At 45.2% G+C, this 24,348-nt stretch overlaps 1 protein-coding gene across 1 annotated transcript in view; it reads right to left on the minus strand.

Annotated features, from left to right (window-relative positions):
• EIF5 (eukaryotic translation initiation factor 5) overlaps nt 1–24,348 on the minus strand; it is a 587,707-nt gene that overhangs the window by 69,695 nt on the left and 493,664 nt on the right. The window lies entirely within an intron of this gene.

Raw genomic sequence — 24,348 nt, forward strand, 5'->3', positions numbered from 1 at the left:
CAAGCAGCTCAAGGACTCAGATGAGGAAGGACATAATGAAAAGGATCTTTCATACAGTTAGTCTCTAGGGCACGAGATTCCAAGAGCAATTTATTTTACATTTGTTGACCGGGATAGTCCAACTGGATACATGTCCATTTTCAGCAGAGGCCCTGGGGGAAAGCTCCAAAACATACCTATAGCAACATTTCAATTGTACATGTTCATCACAAATTAACAAATTCATAGCAGTATGTGCCTCCTTTTACACCTTCTGGGAAATGAAGGGTGTAGTTCAGTTGTGTACACTAACCATAAACGTAGACGTTAGAGTGTATTCAATGTTGCAGTCATTACAATTGGGTTATCCTGCTGGCAAGCTACCCTCAGTCGGCCTGAATTCCAAAGTCTAGGTCTGGCGTCGGTTACTGTCACCTCATCCCTGAAGTCAGTGCGTCAGGGGTATACAGATGCCATTTTCTTCAGTTTTTCTTGCCCCAGATGTCAGGTGCCCCCAAAAGGGTAAGCTAAAAATTTGCCAATAAAACATGCATGCACCCAAAGTATATATTTTGCCATCTACAAGCAAATACACCACATAGGTTGTATAGAATAGAGAAGTACAGATAAATTCCAGCAAAGAAATGGGGGATGGCGGGTGGGTAACCTGGACTGCAACAGTGAATACACTCTAACATCTACATTTATGGTAAGTGTACACAACTGTACTATGTTAGTGTTTCACTGTTGCAGTCATCACTGTAGGGTTGAATCTCAAAGTGGAGATAAAGGGTGGCGGTTATTGAGTAGAAGGGGTGGCTAGAAGGCCTTGCAAGACTGCAGAAGCAAAGCCTGCCCTAGACTTAGAATAAAGAGGGAGATTATAGTGCTTAGAGAAAGTATGCACTGAACTCCAAGTTGCAGCTTCCAAAATATCTTTGGTAGGTACTCCACTGAGAAAGGCAGTGGAAGTAGCTGCAGCTCTGGTAGAGTCCTAATTTTTCCTGGAATTTGCTTTCCATGATGAGTAAAAATCTGATTCCATGAGCAATCCATTTAGAAATTGTCCGTTTTGAAATAGCTTTGCCTTGGGAATTTGCTGCATAAGAAACAAAAAGTTTTCCTGATATCCTTGGTTCTGTCCAGGTAAAAGCAAAGTTGCCTGTGCACGTCCAAAGAATGCAAGATCCTCTCCCCCCTATTTTGTGGATTAGGGAAAAAGTTGGCAGGTGAATAGTTTGGTTTAAAGCCACTTTAGAAACCACTTTAGGCATGAAAGTAGGGTTAGTCCTCAAAGAAACCCTGTCTTGATGAAAAATGATGTAAGGTTCCACAGCCATGAGCGCTGGTAACTCAGAGACTCTTCTACTTTATATCATATGTGGCAGCAGGCTCAAAAGGAGGCAGAGTAAGCTTTTCCAGGACATAATTGAGCTCCCAGGCAGGAATGGGTGGTGTCCTAGGGGGCCTTAAATTCTTTGCTCCTCTGAGATACTGTTTCAGAAGTGGATGTGAAAAAATTGGAGGATCTGTATTATAATGTGCGGAGATAGCAGAGGCATGTATTTTTATGGAGGAAAAAGATAAACCCTTATGCAACATATCTGTTGGGTAATGTAAAATCAATGGAATATTTGGAATGTGACGATCAGATTCCTGAGCATGCATCCAGGTGCAAAATCTCTTCCATTTACCTTCATAAGATTTCCTAGTGCTAGGCCTTCTGGCTTCTAAGATAACATCCATGACCTGTTTGGAAAGGGTAGGATTAATCATAGACCCTACCAGGCTAGTTTTGATACGAGAGTGCAGGACCTGGCCCTGATGTTGAGACAAAAGATTTAGAATCTGAGGTAGAATCCAAGGAGGTTCCTGGGATAGATTTATCAGTGTTGAGTACCAAAATTGTCGAGGCCAATTCGGGGCCAGAAAGTTCAACTTTGGTTTGTCTTGTTTTAATTTTTAATAACACCCTTGGTAGAAGAGGTAGTGGTGGAAAGGCATACCCAGAGAGGTTCCTCCAACTGAATGAGAGAGCATCCACTTTCCATGCTAGCTTGTGATATGTCCTTGTGCAATGTCTAACTGGTAGTTGTGGGGAGATGCAAATAGATCTATGTCCGGGCAGCCCCAGGCTTCTGTAATCATCTTGAATATTTGGGTGTCTAGCATCCACTCGTGTGGGTCTGACAGGTTCCTGCTCAGGCTGTCTGCCAGAGTGTTTCGTTTCCCTGGCAGGAATTGAGCTTGTAGGTCCACTTTGCAAGCTAGTGCTGTGTTCCATAGTCATGGCTAGTCTGCAAAGGGGGTAGGAGTGTGAACCCCCTTGCTTGTTTATGTACCACATAACTGTGGTTTTGTCTGTCCGTATCAGTAGCTGCCCTGGCTGTAAAAGATCCCTGAAAGCCAAGAGGGCATTCTGCACAGCTAACATCTCTTAAATTGATATGTAGATGCTTCTGATCCTCTGTCCAAAAACCTTGCAGGCCTTTCCCCTGCAAGTGGGCTCCCCATGCATAATCCGAGGCGTCCATGGTTATCACTTGGTAGGCTGGAGGTAGACTGAAGGCTTTCCCTTTGTTGTGAAGACATGCCATGGCCCACCAATGGAATTCCTTTTACAGGCAAGGCAAGACAGCAAACTCTGTTTCTAGACTGTGACAATGCTGGGACCATACGCTTTTTAGGTACCATTGTATCTTCCTCATATGCAGTCTTGCATGTGGTATAAGTAGTATGCAGGAAGCCATGTAACCCAAAGTCTGCAGGAATTTCCTTGCAGTTAGCTGAGACATTAACGCCAGGCTTTTGAAAGTTGAAACCAGCTGTAGTTTTTCTGATGTCAGGAATGCCATCTGGGTTGTTGTGTTTAAAAGAGCACCCAGGAAAGTTATCTGTTGAGTGGGTGTCAAATTTGACTTTACGTTCACAGTGAATCCCAGGTACTTGAGCAGATTCTGAACAAATTCCAGGTGCTGGAGTAAAATGTCCTTGCTGTCTGCTTGAATAAGGCAGTCGTCCAGATAAGGGTAAATTTGAATTCCCTTGAGTCTGCAGTAAGCTACTACTGGTGCCAGGCACTTGGGTAAAGACCCTGGGTGCAGCAGACAAGCCAAAGGGCAGCGCAGAGAATTGGTAATGTTTCGAGCCTGCATTGGACCAGAGGTATCTTCTGCACTCCAGTCTGATAGGAATGTGGAGGCAAGCCTCCTTTAAATCCAATGTCACCATCCATGCATTTTTGCTCAACATTGGCAGGAGCTGCTGCAGAGTAAGCATCTTGAACTTTGGTATCTCCAGGAAAGTATTTAAGACTGACAGATCCAGGATGGGTCTCCCAAGTATTTTGCTTTCTGGGAACTAGAAAGTCTTGAATAAAAGCCTTGTCCAGTCTGAATTTGGAACCAGTTCTATGGCCCTCACAGCCATGAGGGACCTCACCTGTTTTAATGCCTCTGCCCATTGAGTTTTTGGTAGGTCTGGCCATCCGTTTGGTTTTGGTAAGGTGTGAAAGTGGAATTTGTAACCTCTTAAAACTACATCCAGAACCCACTTGTCCTGGGTTATGCAAGTCCAATTTCGGTGAAAGAGAAAATTTTCCTCCCAGAGGAGCTTCCAGGAGAGAGTTTCCTGGAGCCATGCAGGGGGAGTCATTAAGCCTGTTTCCTATAAGGTTGAGACCTATCTTCTCCACCCCTGGGGGTGGAAGCACTCCACTGTCTAGGTCTATAAGAGGTCTGTGCTTGGGCCCTCCCTCTGGGGCACCTATATCTACCCCTCTGAGGCCTGTCCAAGCTGGGAAAGAACCAATTTTTAGCTGGCCAATTTCTGCTAAATCTAGCAGGCTGAACTTGCAAGAAATCCTTAACAGTTTGCATGGATTTTGCCGTGTCCTCCATTTTCTTTATAACCTCTTCAGCCTTAGACCCAGACAAAATATGTTGAACAGGAGCATCCAGTAACTTTGCTTTCACTTGATCAGGCAAATTTTGTTCCTTTAACCAAGCATGCCTTCTAATGACCGTGCCAGTGGCAGCCGCCCTGCAAGAGGCCTCCAAAGCATCAAAACCCCAGTGTAAGGTAAGTTTCCCCACCTGCTCAGTAGCATGCATCAAATCATGTAATTCCTTATTGTCTGCACATGCAGAAATGGTACCCAGTTTTGTTTCATAACAAGGTATTGCTGATATTTCAACATATGAAATTGACAAAGCCCTAATAAAGTAGCAGAAGTGTACACTTTTTTGCCCCATCTCTCCAAAGCTCTAGAATCCTCATCTGACGGAATAGGGTTCTTAGCAGTGGCGGCCTTAACACCCTTAGGACCCTGAGAAATGGTTTCTGGATCAGCAGTAGGATTTTTTTATAGAGAAACTGGTGGGAGTCAGGGACTCTTATCAGGCTTAGCAGGGATCGGAGGAAAGGAATCAGGAGTTAAATTAGACTCAAAAGACATCATCCACAATATCCAAAATAGGAGGAATAGCCAGGGGTCTGTGTTGGGGAAGAAGGAAATCCCTAAGCCTTCTCTTAGATTTAGAGTACTCCTGTCCTTCCCAGTGAAAATGTCCCCTCATGTCATGTAAAGTTTCGCCAAAAGAATAATCCTCAGGAGGAGAAGCTGAAGGAATGGATTCCTCAGCATCAGAATCCTCATAAGGAGGAAAAGTATAATCCTGTTCACAGGAAGACACTGAAGAGATAGATGCCTGATCAGAGGATTCATAATCCAATTCTTGTCTTGGCCTTTTGTTTGGAGGGTGATGAGAACCCCTAATCATAGTCATCAAGTCTTCTGCCATTTTAAGCATTTGATTTTGAGTTTTAGGTCCCAGATCAGAGGAGGCCTGGGCTTGAGTCTGTTTTGGGAGTCTTTGCCTGAAGCTGTGTAGGCCTGAAAACCCCCTCTGAAGCCGGTACCTGCACAACAGCTCCGGACCCATCCGAGGCAGCATCATCTTGAAGGTCCTGCACCTGGAGTATTCGAAGGCCTAGTTGGCTCCTCGTGGGAGTCTTTCGGCAAGCGGTTCTGTAATGGCAGACAGGGGATGCGAAAGCGCCTCACTGACAACAGCCGAACCAGCAGCTGGCTTTGATTTGTAAACTGTCTGATTTGGACCTCGGAGGCCTATCCTTATCCTTACGCCTTATGAACTCCGGTAGTCGGAAGAGTGTCCAACGACATGTTATAATTAAATCGCCTCCCAAAGTAATGAAAGGCAAAATCGTATCTCCGTTTAATAGTAAGTTGATTAAATCTAGCACAACAGACAACTAGCTACGTTGTGGTCAGGGCCTAGACAAGGAATACAGTAAGAGTGAAAATCCTTATGAGGTATTTGCTTCCCACATGAAATACAATTAACTTTTTCTGACATCGGTCTGGAACAAGAAAAAAAAAGTTTCCCCAATGGGGTACTTAGCTTTGAAAAGAATGTCTTTGGTATGAAGCACCAAAAACAGGAGTCAGCCGACCGGCACTAGCAAACTGCTTCCACCACGTGGCAAGAAAGACTGGGGAACATGGCGTCGGCTGGGAGCTTTGTACCCCTGGCGCACTGACGTCAGGGAGGGTGAGTACACGGCCGACGCTGGACTCAGACTTTGGGATTCTGGCCGACTGAGGGCTGCCTGCCGGCAGGAAGAACCCTACAGTGATGACTACAACAGTGAAACACTATTAACATCTCTTCCATTTTCCAGCATAGGATTTTCTAGTACTAGGCCTCCTGGCCTCCAAAATGACATCCATCACCGCCTTATTGAGAGGTGTGTTTTGTATGACTTATCAGCCATGCTGCCAGATTTAAGGTCTTGAGTTAGAGACAAATTCCTTAGGACTGGATACCAGTACTGGCATGGCCAGTCTGGGGCAATCAGTTATTTTTGGCCTCTCCTGTCTGACCTTTAGGAGTACCTTGGGGAGGAAAGGCATATACTGTTAAAATTTTGAAATGTAGGGCATCCAGTTTCCATGCTTGTCTGTGATGTCCTTGTGCAGAATCTCTAATTGGCAGTTGTGAGGCGAGGCAAATAGATCTATGTCCAGGCACCCCCATTTCCTTGTTACCATGCTGAAGACTTGTGGATCCAATTTTCACTCATGGGGATCCATGAGGTTTCTGCTTAGTCTGCCAGAGTATTTATCTTTCCTGGCAGGAATTGTGCCTGCAGATGTACTTGGTAAGCCAATGCTGTGTCCCACAAAGTCATGGCTAGTCTGCAAAGGGGGTAAGAGCGAGTGCCTCTCTGTTTATATACCACATGACCGTGGTGTTGTCAGTCCATCAGTAGTTGTCCTGGATGAAGCAAGTCCTTGAAGGCTGTCAGGGCATTTTGAACAGCTAGCATCTCTTTTTGGATTGATATGTAGATGCATTTGGTTTGCGGACCACGTGCTTGAATACATTTTCATGCCAAGTGGGCACCCCATGCATAATCCGATGCATCCGTTGTTAATGTCTGTGTGGGTGGGGGTAAAGTGAATGGCTGTCCCTTGTTCTGGTGACAGGCCTTCGCCCATCGAAATTCCTGTTGCAGGCAGGGAATGAGTGTAACTATTGTTTCCAGGCTGTTGCAATGTTGAGTCCAAACACTTTTTAGGTACCATTGAAGTTTCCTCATATGCAGTCTTGCATATGGAATTAGAATGCAGAATGCCATGAAGCCCAAAGCCTGCAGAATTTTTCTTGCAGATAACTGGGCCTTTGTTGCCAACATTTTGAAATAGGTAGTCAGTTGCCTTTGTGTGGCGTGAGATAAGCCATCTGGGCAGTTGTATTTAAGCTTGCACCCAGGAATATGATCGAGAGGGTACTAGAGTTTTGATTTCGGTTAGTTGACCGTGTACCCTAGACATGGTAGCAATCTCTTTACAAAATGCCAGATGCTGTAGTAGAATGTCCTTGTTCTCTGCTTGAATGAGGCAGTCATCCAAGTAAGGATACATCTGTATTCCTCTCTGCCTGCAGAATGCAATTTCTGGTGCCAGGCACTTTGTGAAGACCCTGGGCGCAGTAGGTAAGCTAAAGGGCAATGCAGAGAATTGGTAGAGCACTTAGCCAGCTTTGAATCTGTGGCATCTTCTGCACGTTTGTCTGATTGGGACATGCAGGTATGCCTCAGATTTAAAGTCACTAGCCAAGCCTTCTTGCCCAACATGGGTCGAAGCTGCTGTAGAGTCAACATTTTAAATTTTGGAATATCCAGGTGTTTAGATAGGTCCAGTACTGGTCTCCAGGCTTTGTCCTTTCTGGGTACCAAGAACAGTCTTTAATAAAATCCTTGTCCCTGCTCTTGCTCTGGTACTTGTTGAATGGCATTCATGTCCATGAGGATGAGACTTGTTTTTTGCCTCTGCCCACTGTTTTGGCAGGTCTGGCCAACCGTTTGCCCTTGACAGGGTATGGAAGTGAAACTTGCAGCCTTGTGACACTGTTTAAAACCCATTTGTCCTGGGTTATGTGCCAATTTTGGGAAAAAAGTGCTAGTTTGCCCCCTAAAGGTGCTGCCAGAAGATAAGTGCTTGGTGCAGGCAGGGGGAAGTCATTGGGATTGTTTCCTGCATGGCTGTGATTCGTCTTCTCCAGTTTTGGAAGTAGAAGCACCTCATTGTTTAAACCTGAACGAACCCTGGGGCTGGGATCTGCCTCTAGGGAGTCTGTATCTGCCCCTTTGTGGCCTGACATTGGAAAGGACCAATTCTTTGTAGGCCAGTGTCTGCTAAATCTTGGTGGTTGTACCTGTAAGAAATCCTTGACTGTTTGCATAGATTTAGCTTTGTCCTCCATTTTCTTTAACACCTCTTCTGCTTTAACACCAAACAAATATCATGCTGTAATGGAGCATCCAATAATTTTGCTTTAACATGATCAGGTAGATTTTGTTCCTTTAACCAAGCATGCCTCCTAATGACAGAACCCGTAACTGCGGGCCCTGCAGGAGGCCTCCAGAGAATCAAAACCACATTGCAAAGTATGCTTTCCAACTTGTTCAGCTGCATGCAATTCCTGCATTTCTTTTTCTGCACATTCAGAATTAAACATTTTCCGTTTAAGCAGTGACATAATATATTGCGGATATTTAAGCATATGAAACTGACAATTTAAAGCTCTTACAGCCAGGGTAGCAGAAGTGGAAATCTTTTTTCCCCATCTGTCCAGTGCCCTAGAATCCCTGTCAGAGGGAGTAGGGTTTTTTGCAGTGGAAGCCTTGACCCCTTTGGGACCCCGAGAGATAGTTTCTGGGTTAGCAGCAGGATTTTTTAAAAGGAATTTATGAGAGTCAGGAACCCTGTAGTACCTATCCGGCTTAACCAGAGCTGGAGGTAAGGAGTCAGGGGTCAGACTGGACTCAAAATACATCTACAATGTCTAACGCAGGTGGTATAGCTAGGGGCCTGTGTTGTAGTAAAAGGAAGCCTCTGGAGCCTTTTCTTAGATTCTGAATAATCTTGGCTCTCCCAGTGGAAATGCTCCCTCATGGTATGTAAAGTTTCCCCAAAAGAATAATCCTCAGGAGGAGAGGCTGAAGGGACGGATTCTTCAGCATCGGAATGCTCATAGGGAGGAAGAGTATTCCAGATCAGAAGAGGAATCCGATGAAATGGAAACCTGATCTGAAGATTCATATTCTGTCTCTTGCCTAGGCCTCTTATCAGGAGGGGGATGGGGAACCCCTGATCAGAGTAATTAGGTCTTCAGCCATCTCGAGCATCTGTTTTTTAGGCATGGAGGCCTGTCCATGAGACTGTTGTACTTGTTTCTTTGTCTTTAAAGGTGCTTTAGTCTTTGCCTTTGAAGCTGAAGTAGTTTTAACATAATTGAGTAGGTCTGAAAACACCCTAAGAAGCAGATGCCTGCTCAGCGGCTCCGGACCCATCTGAGGGAACAGTTTCCAAAGGTCCAATGCCTTGAGCTTCCAGCGGCCTGGTCGACTCCATGTGGGTGTTAGTAACTGCCTGCAGCGGTCGTCAGGGGCTGTGAAGGCGCCTCACTGAGTACCAGCGACTGGCTTAGAAGCCTAGTCTGTTTTGGACCTCTGATGCCTGTCCTTTTCCTTGCTTTGTGAATTCCGGTAGTCGGATGGCTATCAGACAACATTGTATGGTTAAATCTTCTGCCAAAATAGTGAAATGCAAAATTGTACAGACGCTTAATAGTGCGTTGGTTAAATCTAGCACAAAACCGACAACCAGAAACGTTGCGATCAGGGCCTAGGCAAGGAATACAGTAAGAATGAAAGTCCTTATGAGGTATTTGCTTTCCACAAGAAATACAATTTACTTTTTCTGACATCGGTCTGGAGCAAGAAAAAAAAAAAAGTTTCCCCAATGGGGTTCTTAGCTTTATTGAAGACTTCAGATCTGAAACTAACATGAAAATCTCAGGAGTCGGCTGACCGGCACTTGCGAACTGCTTCTGCTTCGGGCACAGAGCGGCAAAAAAGACTAAAGAAAATGGTGTCTGCCACATTTTATACCCCTGATGACCTGACGTCAGGGAAGGGGCGACAGCAGCCAATGCAGGACTCAGGACTTTGAAATTCAGGCCGACTGAGGGCAACCTGCCAGCAGGATTACCCAAATGTACCGACTGCAACAGTGAAACACGAACATCTTATTCCTGCATTGGGCACAATTTTTAAAGCCCAAAACCTAGTTAAGGTCTATAAAATATTAAGCAGAACAGCAACAAATGAGGATATCAAATACTACAAATAGAAAAATGGAAACATGACTATAAAACTACCCGCTAAGTAATACAGCAATGACAGCTGTAAGACAGACTGCTGTTGTCTAACCTAGGGAGTGAGGGATGAGAAAACTGGCTTTTTTTTTTGTTAAGCAGCTAAATTTACTAGCATGTATTTAATTTAGTGGGAATGTCTGGGCAGAAAACTAAGTGGCGTTCCAAGACTTCAAATTAATCCATGATTAGTGAAATTAAAGGCAGTTAAATGCAGTTACAATTGTTACACAAGTACAAAAATTTGACAAAAATATTTACAAATAAAAATCATACAATTTTGATGCAAGTCAATTGCTCACGTGGAAGAGTAAAAATATGAAAGATGACTTTATTAGTAGGTAGAGTAAAGTGCAGTAAGCAGAAAGGAAGCAAACTAATACTGGCTGCATATTACACTAGCATGAAAGGTAGCAACATATTTAGCATATTTACATCACTGCCTGCTAGTGACACAGATGAAATGAGAAGTCTGGTATCCAAGAGAAAAAATTAAAAGGTGAAATTAAGTAAATGAGTGCGACAGGGTAAGAATTTAATGTTTTAGATTAAGATAGAGTGAAAGGTGAGGTGAATAACTTGTTAAAGTAAAAACCTTGTACAGAGACTTTGGAAATTCGACAGGAAGATTTGCAAAACTTACAGGTAGCCTAAGTAGGAGTTGGACAAACTGAAAACATTTATGCCAGTTTAGTTAACAGGTATAAGAAATACTGGTAAACAGAAAAGCTGTTTTAAGGTTAGTAAAATTTGTGTGAAAAGTAGGCTTCTCAAACCACAAGTAGCACTGGAGATAAATGTTTGCAGCCAAAAGGTAGCAAATGAGATCGGAGGTGCTGATAAGACATGCATTGTGGGAGAAAGGATGAGCTTGAGCTCTGGAGTGAACTGAAGCAGCTGATGAAGCTGTTGACTGATGGGTTATCTACTCTCATACTGAATCTGAGCCAAGGTGGAATGGGGGATAAATAAACATTTTACTGAAATTCTTGATACAATCGTAAAGACAGTGTGGCAATTAACAGCAACTTTGGGATCAAGATCCAGAATGTCAATTTTACCTCTATAGGGCAAGTAATAGAGAAGGATGTAGTTTTACAAAAGCAGCAGTAAAGAATAGTTGTGTAAGGACTTACCATAACCTTAGATTGTCCTCTTCCATGTTGCAGTATTCGTAACAGTTGGGAGTTGCTGCCAGCAGCGCCGCCTTCCGGCCAGTATACCAGAGTCTTGCTTCTGGAGGGTACATGTGATGTCCCTTGTCAGGGCCATAAAGACAGGGTATAAAGGGGACGCCTGCACGCACCCTCCTCAGAATGAACTGCCACACAGTAGTACTCCTGTGGGTAGTAAGGTCCCAAAAGAGCCCTTAGAATTACATGTAGGCTAGAGTCAGGGTAGCAGAAAGTTTGTGTTTAGTGGAGAAACTGGGGGGATAGAACGGTTATGTCCCCACAAGTCAGTATGGTATGCAAGATGGTAAAGGTAGAGGGGACTGAATACTGCAACATGGAAGAGAAGGACATCTAAGGTTATGGCAAGTCATTACACAACTATTCTATGTCCTATTCACATGTTGCAGTAATTCACAACAGTAGGGAGAGTACCAGACCTTTTAGGTATGGTTCTGGGTTCCCTGGTCAATTAGTTCTTGGAGGATACACCTGGCAAATCCTGCCTTAGCTCTAGAGACTAGGTCCGGTTTGTAATGTTTGGTAAAGGTGTGGACAGAAGTCCAAGTGGCAGCTTCCAGGATGGAAGCGTAGTAAATTCCTTTGAAAAAGGCAGCCGAGAAAGCAGCTGCCCTTGGTGGAGTGAGTTGACTTGACCGTGCATGGATTTTCCATGTTGAGAGCAGCATAAGGTAATGTATTTGGAAATCCATGAAGAAATGGTTTGCTTGGAGACTGCCTTCCCTAGAGCTCTCGGGTAGAAGGAAATGAAAAGTTGATCAGACCTGACAAGGTTTGGTTTCGTCTAAGTAATACCCCAGTTGTCTGTGGACAATCATTTTAAATAGAGTTGCTTGCTACTGAGATTTGTCTGCATACATCAACTGGACATAAGCTGATTTAAGTATATTTTCTGCATTTTATTGTGGTTTTATAATTTGGACCGATTCCTCAGATCTAGCTCTGTTGAAACTGTCTCCCCGTTCTTGGTTGTAGTTTAAATTTGGTGGCTTTTGCAGTGCCCGCCCCACTGTAGATTTGATCTAGGACACTCCCCCAGTCCCATCTCTACCGCATTCTATCTAATAAACCCTTTCTGCACTTGCTTTTAGTCCTTTTTAATTTAATTAAATTTTTTTCAAACTGTGTGTGGACTAATATTGCTACATACTCGTGTGCCAGCTTGCACTGCATGTGAATTGTTTTTACTACTGTTTTTGCTACTTTTCTGAAAAAAAAAAATTATCTGCTTTCACTGTATTTGTGTTTCTTCCTAATTTATTTCGCTTTTGTGTCATCTTAAAAGTACTCAGTTATATTTATTACTTCTTGGTGCAACTCATTCCAAGCCTTTTAGTTTAAGCACTTGGGCTTCAGACCAGTTTTACATTAAGAAGGTTTGTGGTTTGCACTGTAGTGGCAGGACAGGCAGCTTACATCCTTCTAACTTGGGAACTGCTGATTGAGGGCTCAGTGTCAGTTATTCTAATTCTGGTTTAAGCACTTGGGCTTCAGGTCAGTTATTTTACATTAAAAGGGTTTGTGGTCTGCACTCTTGTGGGAGGAGAGGCTGGACTCTGCCCTTCTGAGCTGGGAATTTCTGGTTAAAGGCTTATAGTGCCTGCATATTTGAACTGCTTCTTACTGAAATTGGTACACCTTGTTTGCTGTAGCGTAGACTAGATCCAGGCCTGCTGAATCTAGCTTTGTTTGTATAACTTGAGCACTAATCCAGGCATTCTTCAAAGTATTCAATTGTATTTATTACTGCTTGGTAGTAACTTGATTAAAGTGTAGCTATCATTCTAAGTCTTTCGGATTAAGCACTTGGGCTTCAGACCAGTTTTACATTAGGAAGGTTTGTGGCCTGCACTGTGGTGGCAGGGCAGGTGGCTTACATCCTTCTAAGTTGGGAACTGCTGATTGAGGGCTCAGTGTCAGTAATTCTAAAAGTGTATTAGTTCTGGTTTAAGCACCTGGGCTTCAGGCCAGTTATTTTACATTAAGAAGGTTCGTGGTCTGCACTCTTGTGGGAGGAGAGGCTGGACTCTGCCCTTCTGAGCTGGGAATTTCTGGTTAAAGGCTTATAGTGCCTGCATATTTCTGTTTCTTACTGAAATTGGTACACCTTGTTTGCTGTAGCACAGACTAGATCCAGGCCTGCTGAATCTAGCTCTGTTGGTATGCGTGTTGTTTGCTTGTTATTTCCGTGAAACGCTAATACCACCTAAACCGCGGCTTTTCAGCACTTCTGTGGATCCCTAGTGATATCTGCATTGCTTACTGTACTAATTTCCTTGTTTCACTTAAAAGTTACTGTTTGTCGTTTTTGCATTTAAGTTACCTGTAACACATTGCATTTAAGTTACCTGGCACTTGCTCACTAAAGGCACTTGCTCACTAAAGCAATTATATAAGTCAGCACTAAAAAATTAAAAGCACTACACACTCACAAAATCCTCTCGAGTACCTTGTTCCCCATTGGCCCTTTTTTTCCCAATTATAAAGGAATTCCCAATACTATTCTAGCATGTCCAAAGGTCAGTTGTCAATCTTCTCTCCGGTCCAGCTGGTGAATCTGGGAATCTTGAGGCAATGTTACAACTGCCTCATGTACACAGAAAACCCTCTCCTCCTCCCAATAAATTCCAACACATGAGAGAGATGCATCCATATAGCCAAAATGGAGGCTAAGCTCTCAACTCAGTACTGGCGTAACCAGTCAGGAGGAGAAGGAAACCACACTCAGTACAATTCCAGTCTCACATAGACCTACCACGACAGCAGACCAAACAAACACACAAAAACACTCGGAGGCTCTAAATAAAAATCTGCCTAAGCAGCAGAGACCTCCAAAGCAGACACCCAAGCAACCGCTACCCCAAAACAAAACACGTGCAACACAGCTCACAAAGCCAGTGTGCTGAACAGTCGCAGCCCTTAAGGCTAAACACACCTGATACACTTGTAATAGGTGACTATCAGGCACACTGACGTCCCGCTCACCAGGCCGAACAAGGTGGTCACGGTGAGCTGCCTGTCGGGCGCTAGGATCCGCCACATAAGCACTCAGGTCACACCAAGGCAAGTACAAATATGACTCAGTCATTGTCCATGCTGGTGTGAATGACCAGAGACGCACCTCCCTGGACTACATGAAAAGAGACAGAGGAGCTCTCTGAGCATGTGGCCCAGGCCGGTATGACCCTGACCTTGAGTAGCATCTTACCCTCACCAAAAATGATGCCACAATATGAAGACAAGATGATCAATTTCAACAATTGGCTTAATTATTGGTGTCATTCAAAGGGGATCCAATGCCTGTCAGCCTGGGATGACATGCTCGACAAGCCACAATGCTTCGCTAGGGACGGCCTGCACCTGTCACCCCTGGGCTTTCGGATATTGGCAAAGGCTCTTGCTACCCCCAGTGCCTTTTTTAGGCAAGGCTCAAAAGGCAAACCCACCTCCATAGGTATCACAAGGGATAAGAAACAGAGTAATGCTACTCAACGCCAGAAGTCTAAACCTCAAGATGCACGCACTCTAAACTCTCCTTAGCATGGAGAAAATCGATATCTGTGCAGTAACAGAAACCTGGTTCTAGGCTCCCGAGAGCACCCCAGCACTACCAGGTTATACCTCATACCATGCTTTTCGGCCCCAAAACTTGGACCGACCCACAAAAGGAGGGGGAGTATCAATATTCAAAGATACCCACACCTCCAGGTTGGTGGCACAGCACAAAGCATCAGAGACTATCCATGTGCAACTAACAGTGGGTAAAACTGCCTTCCAGTTTGTAGCCTGCTACAGACCACCCTCCCTAACCCAGGAACCCCACTCGGCCTTCATGAGAACACTGGAAAATATGAAGGTCTCTCCAAACACCATTATATTGGGCGACTTCAACTACCCAAACAGACTGGGAGCATTACTCTAGCTCCAACACCCTAGCCCAAAGGTTCCTAGAATTTATAAACTCAAATGCTATGGAACAACTTGTTACCACTCCCACAAGAGGAAAACATACTGGACCTGATAATCACCAACATGGGGACTATGCTCCAGACCAGAAGTGTATCCCTCACTGGTAAGATCAGACCATAAACTAATCTCACTGGATGTTCACATCCCAACACCACCCCCTGCCCAGAAAACCACAGTGAAAAACTTCGCTAAAGCAAATTTCACACTCCTCAAAACTGAGGTGGAATCCTTCAAAGCCCCCGGGCCTGTGGAAAATACGGCCCAGATCGCAGAATCCTTTATAAACGCATTCTATGAACACCTTCAGGAATGCATGGATCATGCGATCCCAAATAAAACCAAGACCCAATCCTCCAAAGGCAGACGTCCTGTCTGGTGGACCCCAGCCATAAACAAGCTATACAATAGGAGGAAGCTACTAAATGATAGAGCAAAATTCCAAAAAGGGAAGGCATCTCTGATCAGTATTAGCAAAAAACTACGGGCACTCATAAAATCGTCTAAGGCCAGCTTCGAGAGAAAAATTGCACAGGACACTAAGGATAATCACAAGGCTTTCTTTAGTTATGTTAGGAACCTGGGTGGTAATTCCCAGATATGCTCAGAATTAGTCCAAAATGACAAAAAATACACCGAACCCACAGACATTGCCAACATCCTAGCTGACAGGTTCAGGGCAAATATCTATTCCAGCAGACTGCTGCCCCCCTGACATCTCGGATGCTCAGGTAAGAGCCGCCCTCTCCAAAGCAAAAAACACAGCATCAATGGGACCAGACGGTGTCCCGGGCTGCGTCCTACATGAACTCCAAGAAGAGCTAAACCCAAACATAAAACTACTGTTCAATCTCAGCCTTACTACAGGATATGTACCCAAAGAGTGGCGTACAGCAACTGTGGTCCCTCTCCACAAGGGTGGTGCCACAACGGATCCTGGAAACTATCGCCCCATAAGCCTGACTAGCTTGGTCTGCAAAGCTATGGAAAGGATAATCATGGACCTCATAAAGATATTGGGGACCTACAGCCACTGGATCCTACCCAGTTCGGCTTTAAGGGCAGATCCTGCCTCTTAAACCTGGTTGATTTCTTTGAAACAGTCACCAAGGCCATTGGCGAGGGGAAGGTAGTCCACACAGCCTACCTGGACCTCGCAAAAGCCTTCGATACAATACCCCACTCTGGCATAGATAAGCTCACCAGCTTAAATATAAACCCCTATGTCACTAGATGGGTTGCAAACTGGCTCAAAGACAGAACCCACATGGTTAGAATTGCTGGAGCCATGTCAGACTCCAAACCAGTTACAAGTGGCGTCCCACAAGGCTCAGTCCTGGGACCTCTCTTGTTCAGTATATATTTCTCGGAGGTACAGGCCAACACGGAAGGACTGTGGCTGACCAAGTCCGCAGATGACTGCAAACTGGGCGCCATAATAGACTCTCCAGCCGACACAAGCATCCTCCAAAAGGGCCTCATAGAAACAGAACTGGTGCCAGAGCCATGGCCTCAAGCTAAACGCCAAAAAGTGTACAGTCATCCCCTTTGGCAAAAACAAAGTGCCCACATATTAACACATAGGTGGTAAGTACAGAAGTAATTAGGGACCTGGGGACCCAAGTTGATAGCAATCGCTCATTTGACAACCACATGGCCAAAGTGGTTAGAAAAACATTTTATATAGCCCACCTAATCATGAAGGGATTCACATCTAGATCAGGGGAGGTCATCGTGCCTCTTTACTCATCCCTCATCAGGCCCATAATTGAGTACAATGCCCCTTTTGGGATGTACCTTACCAGACACCTGCAGCAACTGGAAAGACCCCAAAAGTACCTCACCAAGAGGATCAAAGGGCTCAAACAGATGCCATATGCTGCCCGGTTAAAGAAACTCCAGCTCTACTCAGTGGCATACCACCTGTTCAGAGGCGATCTGTGCCAGACGTATAAAGCCATGTCCAACCCGGAATTAATGGACATGCTGCACCTCAGAAAATCCAAATCCTATCGAGGTACACGCTCGAGAGACTTTAACCTCAGCACTGAAATAAATAGGACATGCTGGAGGGACAGATTCATAACCCAGAGGCTCCCTTCACTCTGGAATAAAATCCCAGTCCAGGTTAGGCAGAGTCCCTCATTGACTCTCTTCAAGAGGAATCTTGAGTGGATGGGAGATCGTAGGTTTACCCCGGGTATGACTTCTGTGTCACTGTTGGACAGAGGCACAGTATACTAACCTCAAAAAAAGGGCATAGCAAAATTAATTTAAAATGGGTGTCGAAAGCCAAACATTCTGGCTAGGCTTATAAATGCCCTAGGGCAGATAGCCTAGTATGAACCTATGAATAGAGAAGTCCTCTCTGATGAATTTTGTGGTTGAGAGTAGAGATGGCAGATAAATTTGGAGTAGGTCAATCCTGAGTGAAGTAGCTCACAAATAGGAAAGGATCACAGGTAGAGGTACTCAGAGGGTCCTGGTTTTTCCAATGACACCAGTTTCATTTGGATACATCATTTCTCCTGGTACTAGGTTTTCTGGCCTCCTGCAGAACACTGAGTACGTCCACAGAGTACGTCTCTGTAGGGGATCAACCCATAAGGTTAATTTCAGATTGCTCACCTGTGTGTAGTAGGGATCCCCTGTCCTGTGTCAGCAGGTCTATTTGGTGGGGTAACCTGTTGGGATTGCCCTTGACTAGTAGGTGTAGGAGGGGAAACCAATGCTGTGTTGGCCAAAAGGGGATCACCAATAGGATTTTTTTGGGTTGTCCCTCTTTTCGAGGACTTATTGAATTAAGGTGAAGGGGGAACAGAGGTACATTCCCTCTCAAGAGAAGGCGGCGTCCACTTTCCACACTTGTGGATGCGGATTCCTTGTGCAGAATTTGGGCATCTGTCTGTTCTGGGCGGATGCAAAAAGATCTGCTTGCGGAATACCCCACCTGTGGATTTTGCTCAGAAATACTTCCCTGTGAAGCATCCATTCATGACTGGGAGCTGAAGTTCTGCTCAGTAAGTCTCAGTAAGTCTGCACTAGCATTCTCTGTTGAAGGTATATAAACAGCTACCAGAAGAATGTGGAGAGATACTGCTAGGTTCCAGATCTGGATTGCTAGACTACACAGATGGTAGGATTTTGTTCCACCCTGCTTGTTTATGTACCACAGGACCATCATATTTTGATTACTTTCAGTGATCCTGGCTGAAGGGCCGATTTAAAGGTAAGTAGGGTCAAGTGTAAAGCCCTCATTTGATGCTATGGCCCTTTTGCCTTGGGTTGGACCATTTGCCTTGCACAGAGTTGTTTTTGGTTTGTAAGTAGCACTGCCCCCCACCCCAAGTTGGAAGCATCTGTGGAGATCTGTTGGAGGGTGCATGGACCTGAAGGTGGGTCCCTTGGTTGTGGTGGAGAGCTGATATCCACCACTGGAGTTCCTTTTTCAAACACTGAAGTAAGGGGGGGGTGTACAGGGGCTGGGAGTGCTAGCTCCCCAAGTTTTTCAGGACCCAATGGATTTTTTGCATGTGGAGTTTTGCCAGAGGCAACATGGGTATAAGTGATGCTATGTGGCCCAGAATTCTTAATTTCGAGCTGGCAAGGAAGTGTGGGGGAGGAGTTTCTGGAAGTATAAACAACGGTCTAGGATTCTTTGATCTGGAATGAAGGCTTTCATTTTGTCTGTTCTGATCCTGCATCCCAGGAAAACCAGGTCCTGAGGGAGGAATCAGGCGAGACTTCGTGGTTTATGGTGAACCCTACCTGAGACAGGGTGGAGATTACCTGTTGTAGATGTACTAGGAGGACTGGGCGGTCTTGAAGAATGAGGTCGTCCAGGTATGGGTATATCTGAATACCCAGAGTCCTACAGTGAGCAATGACTGGGACCAGGCACTTTGTGAACACTCTGGGAGCAGTAGAGAGTCTGAAGGGCAAGGCACAGAATTGCAAATGGCAAGAGCCTGTTGCAAATCTGGGCATTTCCTGTAAACTGGGAGAATAGGGATGTGTAGGTAGGCATCCTTCAAATCCACGGCTAACAGGAAAGCCTGAGCTGGAATGAGTGTTAACAGGGGTAAGGTAATATTTTGAAATTGGGAATTTTGAGAAAGAGGTTTAGAAAGGATAAGTCTAGGATTGGCCTCTATGGACCATCCTTCCTTGGTACCAGAAGCATTCTGGAGTAAAAGCCTTAGTTTCTTCGATGGTATAGTACCTGTTCTATGGTACCTTGCTCTAGAAGTTGTTGAATGACAGGAGGAAAAAGGTGGGTTTGGCTTGCAGGTGATTGAGGGATACCACGAAAGGGTGGTAGCATCCACCAAGTCATGAAATAGCCTGACTGAATGGAAAGTACCCATTGCTCAATGGGATTATCTGCCAGGAGGGAAGGGAGAGGGTGAGACTGAGGGAAAGTGGGGCATTCTGGTGCAAAGGGGGGCAGTCACAGAGGAGGCAGTCTGGAATGGTCAGACTGGCCTAAAAAGGGCATAGTGGAAGAACTGGTTGGAAATCGGAGTAGAATTTCCTGGTTTGTCTGCATCCTTTGGGAGCTGGTGCTGGGCCTGTGAGAGGGGGGCTTGGCAGGCACAGGTTTGGAAGTTTTGGCTGCTTTAGCCCTGGCAAAGGCCTTAATAGACATAGCTGGAGGAGGCCTAGCAGCTCCACGTGCAGGGGTAGAAATATCTAGTGGAATGGTGTCTGATAAATCCTGTGAAATCGCAGAAGCCATTTCTACCAGTATAGAAGAGGCCTCGGTAGAAGGCAAGTTATCGGCTGAAGAACCGCTTGCTCGGTTTCGGCCGAAACAGAGACACTCGTGGATTGCTTAACCGCGGTTTCAGCCGAAACCGCGGACAGCGAGTGTCGGTCCTTTTCTTTGCGTTTTTGGTTATTTGCGTAGTCGGAGGATCCGACGGCATAATGTAGGCAAAATCGGAGCCGAAAATCTATTCAGCAAAGTCCGAGCGGCGTCTAAGCGTCCGTCGGTTAAAAGAAGCACAGGCTAGACAAGCTGCTACGTCGTGGTCTGGGCCTAAACAATGTATGCAATAGGAGTGGAAATCTTTATGAGGTATTTGTTTCCCACAAGATAAACAGTTAACTTTCTCGGACATCGGCTGAGGCAAGAAAGAGTCCCCAACGGGGTACTTAGCTTTATAGAAGTCTTCGAAGTAGTATTCGGTAGTAGTACTCTCTGGATCTGACCGACCGGCACTTGCGAACAGCTTCTGCTTCGGGCGCCACGCGGCAAGAAAGACTGAGGAAAATGGCGTCGGCTGATGCCTTTATACCCGAATAACTGCCGCAATGACGTCGGGTGAAGTGTGACACCAGCCGAAGCCAGACCCAGACTTTGGAATCCGGCCGACCGAAGGGCTGCCTGACGACAGGACAACCCATTTGTAAGGACTGCAGATACATCCTTGAAGGACATCTGGTTGGAAATCGGAGTAGAATTTCCTGGTTTGTCTGCATCCTTTAGACTGTGGAGCAGTGTGAGAACCGCCTTCTGACAAAAAGGTTTTTGTGGATAATTCCTGTGGCATCTTGGTATAGGAGACACCAGTAGGTGTTTAAGATTTTGACGTTCCTTACCCTTTTTCTTGAAGGGATTTGAGGAGTTGTGCTGAGGCTTGCCCAAACAGAGCTTTACTATCCAGGGGTGCATCCAACAATTTTGTTTGCACATCCATGGGTAGGGGTAGTCTCGCCCAAGAATATCGCTTCAAGACTGATCCAGATGCAGCAGACTTAGATGAGGCTTCCACAGCATTATAAAGTACAGTTTTGTACCTACCATAAATGTAGATGTCCGAACTGGATAGCATCTGCAGTCATAACAAATGGGTTGTCCTGTCAGGCAGCCCTTCGGTCGGCCGGATTCCAAAGTCTGGGTCCGGCTTCGGCTGATGTCGCACTTCACCCGACGTCATCTCTGCTGGTCTTCGGGTATAAAGGCATCAGCCGACGCCATTTTCCTCAAGTGTTTCTTGCCCCAGATGCCAGTTGCCCTCTTGGAAGGCTAAATGCCAATGTTTCCAAAAAGGTAGAAGGCAAACAAAAAATAAGCATGTATGTACATATATACAAACAAATACACCATAAGAGACTCCCCCCCCCCCCCCCAGCTAGCTATTAGGAGGGTAAATACCCTAGGAGTACCACAGAGGGGAAGGAGGGAGGGTAATCCTGACTGCAGATGCTATCCAGTTCGGACATCTACATTTATGGTAGGTACAAAACTGTACTATGTCCTTCATGGATGCATCTGCAGTCATAACAAATGGGTAGAATACCATAGCCAACTAGGGGAGGAGGAAGAAAAATTATGGTGTGGTTAAGATCCCTTGCAGTACAGCAGTGGCAAACCCTGCTCGGGATCTAGAATATAGAGGTAAATTATAATGCTTGGCAAATGTATGCACGGAGGTCCAAGTAGCGCCTCAATAATGTCCTTGGTTGCCACTCCTCATAAGAAAGCTGTGGTAGTGGCTGTAGCCCTTGTAGAATGAGGCCTTATGTTCTGTGGAATTGGTTTTCCATGGTAGGAGTAACAGAATCTTATGCAATTTCCTATCCATTTGGAGATTGTCTGTTTGGAAATTGCTTTTCCTTCCCTTCCTGTTGCATAGGCTACAAAAAGCTGGTCAGTTTTTCTGTTACTTTTGGTTCTGTCCAGGTAGTAGCGTAACTGTCTATGTACATCCAAGGTATGCAGCATTCTTTCCCCTCTGTTTTGTGGATTAGGAAAGAAGGTAGGTAGGTGGATTGCCTGGTTTAAAGACCCTCTGGATACCACCTTAGGCATAAATGTAGGATTAGTTCTCATGGACACCCTATCTTGATGGAAGATTAGGAAGGGTTGCACTGCCATTAAGGCCTGTAGTTCCGAAACCCTCCTTGCTGAGGTAATTGCCAGTAGGAAAGCAGTTTTCCATGACAGGTGTTGTAGATCTGCTGTTGCTGCTGGTTCAAACGGAGGGAGTGTCAACTTTTCTAGCACAAAGTTCAAGTCCCATGCTGGTAATGGTGGTTTCCTAGGAGGTGTTACATTCTTGATCCCTCTGAGGAACTGCCTGAGTAGAGGATGTGAAAAACAGGTGGATCAAAGCTGTATTCTGCTGAAATAGCAGATGCATGTATCTTGATGGAGGAATAGGACAGGCCTGTATGTAGAAGCTCTGCCAAGTACTCCAGAATGTTAGCAATATCTATGTTCGACACATCTTTTCCTCTTTCAGTACTCCAAATGACATACCTTTTCCATTTTCCTGCATAGTTCCTTCTTGTTGAAGGTCTGCGGGCTTCAAGGATAATGTCTTTAACCCTTTGGGAAAGATCTGGGTTAGTTGCTGCTATGTGATGTTCCAGGCAGTCAATTGCAAGGTTTTTAGGTTTGGATGCATGATGTTGTAGTTGTTCTGAGTTATCAAAGGCATCAGGGGTATTGACCACATTTTCTCCCGAGACATGCTCCTCAGCAACGGGTACCAGTGTTGTCTTGGCCAGTTCGGAGCTATCAGGATTATCCTTGGACGTTCCTCTGATTTTCAGTAGTACCTTGTGTATCAAGGGAAGAGGTGGAAATGCATATGCTGTCAGGCCCTTCCAGCTGAAAGAGAGAATCCACCTTCCATGCAAGTGGGTGGAATGTCCTTGTGCAGAATTTTTTGAGCTGGTGATTGAGTGGGGAAGCGAATAGATTTATTTGTGGCATTCCCCATTTCTTTGTGATGGCCTTGAAGATGTCCGGGTGTAGCATCCATTCGTGAGCATCCGAGGTGGTTCTGCTTAACATGTCTGCTAGGGTGTTCTCTTTTCCCGGTACAAATATTGACTAACTGGATGTTGTAGCTGAGAGCCAGATTCCAAAGGTCCAAAGTCATTCTGCATAGGGGGTATGAATGAGTGCCTCCCTGTTTGTTGATGTACCACATGACTCTGGTGTTGTCTGTCCTTATCATCAAATGGCCTTCTTTGAGGAATGGTCTGAATTTTTGGATTGCTAGTTTTACTGCCAGCATTTCTTTTTGATTTATGTGCAGGTGCAGCTGGTCCTGAGTCCACAATCCTTGTACGCATTTGTCCAGCATGTGCGCCCCCCATCCTAGGTCTGAGGCATCTGTTGTGATGGTTTGGCTTGCTCGAAAGTTGTGGAAGGGTAAGCCTGGGTTTGACTGGCATGCTTGAGCCCACCATAGGAACTCCTGTTTTAGGCATGGGATTAGTGGTATTTCTGCTTCTAAGCTGTGCCTGTGTTGAGACCATAAATTCTTTAGGTACCACTGTAGCTTTCTCATATGCAGTCTGGCATGTGGGACCAAGATTATGCATGATGCCATGAAGCCCAAGGCCTGCAGAACTTTTCTTGCTGTTTGTTCTGCTTTGTTAATGCCAAGAAGTAAAGAGTGAGTTCTTTTTGTTTTTCTGCAGTTAGGAATGCCATTTGTTTTACTGTGTCCAATTCCGCGCCCAAGAATGTTCTTGTTTGGGATGGTATCAGCCTTGACTTTTGTAAATTGACTGTATATCCCAGGGCTTGTAGCAAGTAAATGACCCTTTGTAAATCTGTTGTCAACTTGCTTTTGTTGTCCGCTTGTAACAGGCAATCGTCCAGGTATGGATAAATTTGGATTCCCTGTACTCTGCAGTGAGCGATTACTGATGCCAGGCATTTTGTGAACACTCTGGGCGCAGTAGATAAGCCAAAGGGCAATGCTGAGAATTGATAATGCTCTGATCCTGCAAGAAATCTGAGGCATCTTCTGCAATTTGGTCGAATGGGGACGTGCAGGTATGCCTCCTTGAGATCTAGAGTTACCAGCCAACACTCCTTGCCCAGCATGGGAAGAAGTTGCTGTAGGGTCAGCATTTTGAATTTTGGGACAATGATGTATGTTTAAGATGGACAAGTCGAGAATAGGTCTCCAACTTTTCTCTTTTCTTGGTACTAGGAAGAGTCTGGAGTAGAATCCTTTGCCCTGTTCTGTTATTGGTACTCTTTCCACAGCTCTCATCTTTGTTAATTCCGTTATCTGCTGTAGAGCTTCTATTTTTTGATTTGGAGGCAGGTTTGGCATTCCTCTTTTTACTGGTAAGGTGTGGAAGTGGAACCGGTAGCCTTGGTCTATGGTTTGCAAAATCCACTTGTCTTTTGTGATATAGTGCCAATTTTTCGAAAATAAGGCTAACTTTCCGCCTAATGGTGCTGCTATTTGCTCCCTGGTAGGCGGAGTTAGAGCCAAGTCACTGATTGTCCTGTTGCAGTGGTAGTGGTTGTGTCTGTGCCTCGGTTATTGCCTTGCCACTGTCGTCCTCTGTAGGCACCTCCTCTGGATTGATTTCTGCCTCTAGAGCGTCTATTCCTGCCCCTTTAGGATCTTGCGGAGTCAGGAAAGGACCAATTTTTGGCAGGCCAGTTCCTGCTAAACCTTGGGGGCTGAACCTGTAAGAAA

The sequence above is a fragment of the Protopterus annectens genome, chromosome 6.part0 (genome assembly GCF_019279795.1).
Source record: "Protopterus annectens isolate FY-2018-M chromosome 6.part0, PAN1.0, whole genome shotgun sequence".
In the NCBI taxonomy this organism is placed as follows: Eukaryota; Metazoa; Chordata; order Ceratodontiformes; family Protopteridae; genus Protopterus; species Protopterus annectens.